This window comes from Phoxinus phoxinus (assembly GCF_949152265.1).
Source record: "Phoxinus phoxinus genome assembly, chromosome: 1".
Classification (NCBI taxonomy): domain Eukaryota; kingdom Metazoa; phylum Chordata; class Actinopteri; order Cypriniformes; family Leuciscidae; genus Phoxinus; species Phoxinus phoxinus.
In genome coordinates this window covers 34,072,945-34,080,068 of record NC_136876.1, presented here as the reverse complement: position 1 = coordinate 34,080,068, position 7,124 = coordinate 34,072,945, and positions in this window count along the sequence as shown.

The window sequence follows — 7,124 nt, the reverse complement described above, 5'->3', positions numbered from 1 at the left end:
AAGTGCTGCATTAATTGTGCTTTCCTGTAGCTCAAACAGTAGAGCATTGGTGCTTGCAATACCAAGGTCATAGGTTTGATTCCCAGGGAAAGCGAAATTTGCCCAGTGGTCAGTTCATTGACATATAGAGCTGGTGACACAAGTTCAAGTCCCAGCTTGTACAGTTTTTTTAATCCCATATTTTCCTATCATAATAAAAGTAAAAACTCCTAAATATATTTCTTTAGACTGGTGCCAGATAAGCTCCATCCCCACACAAAATAAAATATGAATTTTTTTAAGCCAGTACATCAACACCTCTCATAAAGGGAGTGGCGGAACGGATTCCGTCAGATTTTTTTTTTTTTTTACAGGGGGAACAGAATCCGACGGCAAAAAAACAGCCGTCGGAATCCGTTCCCCCTGTATTTTATACACAAGGAGGATCTTCTAATATCTATCAAAGTGCTGCCAATTATAAGGCCCCCACAGCCTAGTGGTCAGTTCACTGACATATAGAGCTGTTGATTCTTAGGTGACTCAAGTTCAAGTCCCGGCTTGTAGAGTTTTTTTAATCCCATAATTTCCTATCATAATAAAAGTAAGAACTCCTAAATATATTTCTTTAGACTGGTGCCAGATAAGCTCCATCCCCACACAAAATAAAATATGAATTTTTTTAAAGCCAGTACATCAACACCTCTCATAAAGGGAGTGGCGGAACGGATTCCGTCAGATTTTTTATTTTTTTTACAGGGGGAACAGAATCCGACGGCAAAAAAACAGCCGTCGGAATCCGTTCCCCCTGTATTTTATACACAAGGAGGATCTTCTAATATCTATCAAAGTGCTGCCAATTATAAGGCCCCCACAGCCAAGTGGTCAGTTCATTGACATATAGAGCTGGTGACACAAGTTCAAGTCCCAGCTTGTACAGTTTTTTTAATCCCATATTTTCCTATCATAATAAAAGTAAAAACTCCTAAATATATTTCTTTAGACTGGTGCCAGATAAGCTCCATCCCCACACAAAATAAAATATGAATTTTTTTAAGCCAGTACATCAACACCTCTCATAAAGGGAGTGGCGGAACGGATTCCGTCAGATTTTTTATTTTTTTTTACAGGGGGAACAGAATCCGACGGCAAAAAAACAGCCGTCGGAATCCGTTCCCCCTGTATTTTATACACAAGGAGGATCTTCTAATATCTATCAAAATGCTGACAATTATAAGGCCCCCACAGCCAAGTGGTCAGTTCATTGACATATAGAGCTGGTGACACAAGTTCAAGTCCCAGCTTGTACAGTTTTTTTAATCCCATATTTTCCTATCATAATAAAAGTAAAAACTCCTAAATATATTTCTTTAGACTGGTGCCAGATAAGCTCCATCCCCACACAAAATAAAATATGAATTTTTTTAAGCCAGTACATCAACACCTCTCATAAAGGGAGTGGCGGAACGGATTCCGTCAGATTTTTTTTTTTTTTTACAGGGGGAACAGAATCCGACGGCAAAAAAACAGCCGTCGGAATCCGTTCCCCCTGTATTTTATACACAAGGAGGATCTTCTAATATCTATCAAAGTGCTGCCAATTATAAGGTCCCCACAGCCTAGTGGTCAGTTCACTGACATATAGAGCTGGTGATTTTTAGATGACTCAAGTTCAAGTCCCGGCTTGTACAGTTTTTTTAATCCCATATTTTCCTATCATAATAAAAGTAAAAACTCCTAAATATATTTCTTTAGACTGGTGCCAAATAAGCTCCATCCCCACACAAAATAAAATATGAATTTTTTTAAGCCAGTACATCAACACCTCTCATAAAGGGAGTGGCGGAACGGATTCCGTCAGATTTTTTATTTTTTTTACAGGGGGAACAGAATCCGACGGCAAAAAAACAGCCGTCGGAATCCGTTCCCCCTGTATTTTATACACAAGGAGGATCTCCTAATATCTATCAAAGTCCTGCATTAATTGTGCTTTCCTGTAGCTCAAACAGTAGAGCATTGGTGCTTGCAATACCAAGGTCATAGGTTTGATTCCCAGGGAAAGCGAAATTTGCCCAGTGGTCAGTTCACTGACATATAGAGCTGGTGACACAAGTTCAAGTCCCAGCTTGTACAGTTTTTTTAATCTCATATTTTCCTATCATAATAAAAGTAAAAACTCCTAAATATATTTCTTTAGACTGGTGCCAGATAAGCTCCATCCCCACACAAAATAAAATATGAATTTTTTTAAGCCAGTACATCAACACCTCTCATAAAGGGAGTGGCGGAACGGATTCCGTCAGATTTTTTTTTTTTTTTACAGGGGGAACAGAATCCGACGGCAAAAAAACAGCCGTCGGAATCCGTTCCCCCTGTATTTTATACACAAGGAGGATCTTCTAATATCTATCAAAGTGCTGCCAATTATAAGGCCCCCACAGCCTAGTGGTCAATTCACTGACATATAGAGCTGGTGATTCTTAGGTGACTTAAGTTAAAGTCCCGGCTTGTACAGTTTTTTTAATCCCATATTTTCCTATCATAATAAAAGTAAAAACTCCTAAATATATTTCTTTAGACTGGTGCCAGATAAGCTCCATCCCCACACAAAATAAAATATGAATTTTTTTAAGCCAGTACATCAACACCTCTCATAAAGGGAGTGGCGGAACGGATTCCGTCAGATTTTTTATTTTTTTTACAGGGGGAACAGAATCCGACGGCAAAAAAACAGCCGTCGGAATCCGTTCCCCCTGTATTTTATACACAAGGAGGATCTCCTAATATCTATCAAAGTCCTGCATTAATTGTGCTTTCCTGTAGCTCAAACAGTAGAGCATTGGTGCTTGCAATACCAAGGTCATAGGTTTGATTCCCAGGGAAAGCGAAATTTGCCCAGTGGTCAGTTCACTGACATATAGAGCTGGTGACACAAGTTCAAGTCCCAGCTTGTACAGTTTTTTTAATCTCATATTTTCCTATCATAATAAAAGTAAAAACTCCTAAATATATTTCTTTAGACTGGTGCCAGATAAGCTCCATCCCCACACAAAATAAAATATGAATTTTTTTAAGCCAGTACATCAACACCTCTCATAAAGGGAGTGGCGGAACGGATTCCGTCAGATTTTTTTTTTTTTTTACAGGGGGAACAGAATCCGACGGCAAAAAAACAGCCGTCGGAATCCGTTCCCCCTGTATTTTATACACAAGGAGGATCTTCTAATATCTATCAAAGTGCTGCCAATTATAAGGCCCCCACAGCCTAGTGGTCAGTTCACTGACATATAGAGCTGGTGATTCTTAGGTGACTTAAGTTAAAGTCCCGGCTTGTACAGTTTTTTTAATCCCATATTTTCCTATCATAATAAAAGTAAAAACTCCTAAATATATTTATTTAGACTGGTGCCAGATAAGCTCCATCCCCACACAAAATAAAATATGAATTTTTTTAAGCCAGTACATCAACACCTCTCATAAAGGGAGTGGCGGAACGGATTCCGTCAGATTTTTTATTTTTTTTACAGGGGGAACAGAATCCGACGGCAAAAAAACAGCCGTCGGAATCCGTTCCCCCTGTATTTTATACACAAGGAGGATCTCCTAATATCTATCAAAGTCCTGCATTAATTGTGCTTTCCTGTAGCTCAAACAGTAGAGCATTGGTGCTTGCAATACCAAGGTCATAGGTTTGATTCCCAGGGAAAGCGAAATTTGCCCAGTGGTCAGTTCACTGACATATAGAGCTGGTGACACAAGTTCAAGTCCCAGCTTGTACAGTTTTTTTAATCCCATATTTTCCTATCATAATAAAAGTAAAAACTCCTAAATATATTTCTTTAGACTGGTGCCAGATAAGCTCCATCCCCACACAAAATAAAATATGAATTTTTTTTAAGCCAGTACATCAACACCTCTCATAAAGGGAGTGGCGGAACGGATTCCGTCAGATTTTTTTTTTTTTACAGGGGAACAGAATCCGACGGCAAAAAAACAGCCGTCGGAATCCGTTCCCCCTGTATTTTATACACAAGGAGGATCTCCTAATATCTATCAAAGTCCTGCATTAATTGTGCTTTCCTGTAGCTCAAACAGTAGAGCATTGGTGCTTGCAATACCAAGGTCATAGGTTTGATTCCCAGGGAAAGCGAAATTTGCCCAGTGGTCAGTTCACTGACATATAGAGCTGGTGACACAAGTTCAAGTCCCAGCTTGTACAGTTTTTTTAATCCCACATTTTCCTATCATAATAAAAGTAAAAACTCCTAAATATATTTCTTTAGACTGGTGCCAGATAAGCTCCATCCCCACACAAAATAAAATATGAATTTTTTTAAGCCAGTACATCAACACCTCTCATAAAGGGAGTGGCGGAACGGATTCCGTCAGATTTTTTTTTTTTTACAGGGGAACAGAATCCGACGGCAAAAAAACAGCCGTCGGAATCCGTTCCCCCTGTATTTTATACACAAGGAGGATCTTCTAATATCTATCAAAGTGCTGCCAATTATAAGGCCCCCACAGCCTAGTGGTCAGTTCACTGACATATAGAGCTGTTGATTCTTAGGTGACTCAAGTTCAAGTCCCGGCTTGTAGAGTTTTTTTAATCCCATAATTTCCTATCATAATAAAAGTAAGAACTCCTAAATATATTTCTTTAGACTGGTGCCAGATAAGCTCCATCCCCACACAAAATAAAATATGAATTTTTTTAAAGCCAGTACATCAACACCTCTCATAAAGGGAGTGGCGGAACGGATTCCGTCAGATTTTTTATTTTTTTTATAGGGGGAACAGAATCCGACGGCAAAAAAACAGCCGTCGGAATCCGTTCCCCCTGTATTTTATACACAAGGAGGATCTTCTAATATCTATCAAAGTGCTGCATTAATTGTGCTTTCCTGTAGCTCAAACAGTAGAGCATTGGTGCTTGCAATACCAAGGTCATAGGTTTGATTCCCAGGGAAAGCGAAATTTGCCCAGTGGTCAGTTCACTGACATATAGAGCTGGTGACACAAGTTCAAGTCCCAGCTTGTACAGTTTTTTTAATCTCATATTTTCCTATCATAATAAAAGTAAAAACTCCTAAATATATTTCTTTAGACTGGTGCCAGATAAGCTCCATCCCCACACAAAATAAAATATGAATTTTTTTAAGCCAGTACATCAACACCTCTCATAAAGGGAGTGGCGGAACGGATTCCGTCAGATTTTTTATTTTTTTTACAGGGGGAACAGAATCCGACGGCAAAAAAACAGCCGTCGGAATCCGTTCCCCCTGTATTTTATACACAAGGAGGATCTTCTAATATCTATCAAAGTGCTGCCAATTATAAGGCCCCCACAGCCTAGTGGTCAGTTCACTGACATATAGAGCTGGTGATTCTTAGGTGACTCAAGTTCAAGTCCCGGCTTGTACAGTTTTTTTAATCCCATATTTTCCTATCATAATAAAAGTAAAAACTCCTAAATATATTTATTTAGACTGGTGCCAGATAAGCTCCATCCCCACACAAAATAAAATATGAATTTTTTTAAGCCAGTACATCAACACCTCTCATAAAGGGAGTGGCGGAACGGATTCCGTCAGATTTTTTATTTTTTTTACAGGGGGAACAGAATCCGACGGCAAAAAAACAGCCGTCGGAATCCGTTCCCCCTGTATTTTATACACAAGGAGGATCTTCTAATATCTATCAAAGTGCTGCATTAATTGTGCTTTCCTGTAGCTCAAACAGTAGAGCATTGGTGCTTGCAATACCAAGGTCATAGGTTTGATTCCCAGGGAAAGCGAAATTTGCCCAGTGGTCAGTTCATTGACATATAGAGCTGGTGACACAAGTTCAAGTCCCAGCTTGTACAGTTTTTTTAATCCCATATTTTCCTATCATAATAAAAGTAAAAACTCCTAAATATATTTCTTTAGACTGGTGCCAGATAAGCTCCATCCCCACACAAAATAAAATATGAATTTTTTTAAGCCAGTACATCAACACCTCTCATAAAGGGAGTGGCGGAACGGATTCCGTCAGATTTTTTTTTTTTTTTACAGGGGGAACAGAATCCGACGGCAAAAAAACAGCCGTCGGAATCCGTTCCCCCTGTATTTTATACACAAGGAGGATCTTCTAATATCTATCAAAGTGCTGCCAATTATAAGGCCCCCACAGCCTAGTGGTCAGTTCACTGACATATAGAGCTGTTGATTCTTAGGTGACTCAAGTTCAAGTCCCGGCTTGTAGAGTTTTTTTAATCCCATAATTTCCTATCATAATAAAAGTAAGAACTCCTAAATATATTTCTTTAGACTGGTGCCAGATAAGCTCCATCCCCACACAAAATAAAATATGAATTTTTTTAAAGCCAGTACATCAACACCTCTCATAAAGGGAGTGGCGGAACGGATTCCGTCAGATTTTTTATTTTTTTTACAGGGGGAACAGAATCCGACGGCAAAAAAACAGCCGTCGGAATCCGTTCCCCCTGTATTTTATACACAAGGAGGATCTTCTAATATCTATCAAAGTGCTGCCAATTATAAGGCCCCCACAGCCAAGTGGTCAGTTCATTGACATATAGAGCTGGTGACACAAGTTCAAGTCCCAGCTTGTACAGTTTTTTTAATCCCATATTTTCCTATCATAATAAAAGTAAAAACTCCTAAATATATTTCTTTAGACTGGTGCCAGATAAGCTCCATCCCCACACAAAATAAAATATGAATTTTTTTAAGCCAGTACATCAACACCTCTCATAAAGGGAGTGGCGGAACGGATTCCGTCAGATTTTTTATTTTTTTTTACAGGGGGAACAGAATCCGACGGCAAAAAAACAGCCGTCGGAATCCGTTCCCCCTGTATTTTATACACAAGGAGGATCTTCTAATATCTATCAAAATGCTGACAATTATAAGGCCCCCACAGCCAAGTGGTCAGTTCATTGACATATAGAGCTGGTGACACAAGTTCAAGTCCCAGCTTGTACAGTTTTTTTAATCCCATATTTTCCTATCATAATAAAAGTAAAAACTCCTAAATATATTTCTTTAGACTGGTGCCAGATAAGCTCCATCCCCACACAAAATAAAATATGAATTTTTTTAAGCCAGTACATCAACACCTCTCATAAAGGGAGTGGCGGAACGGAT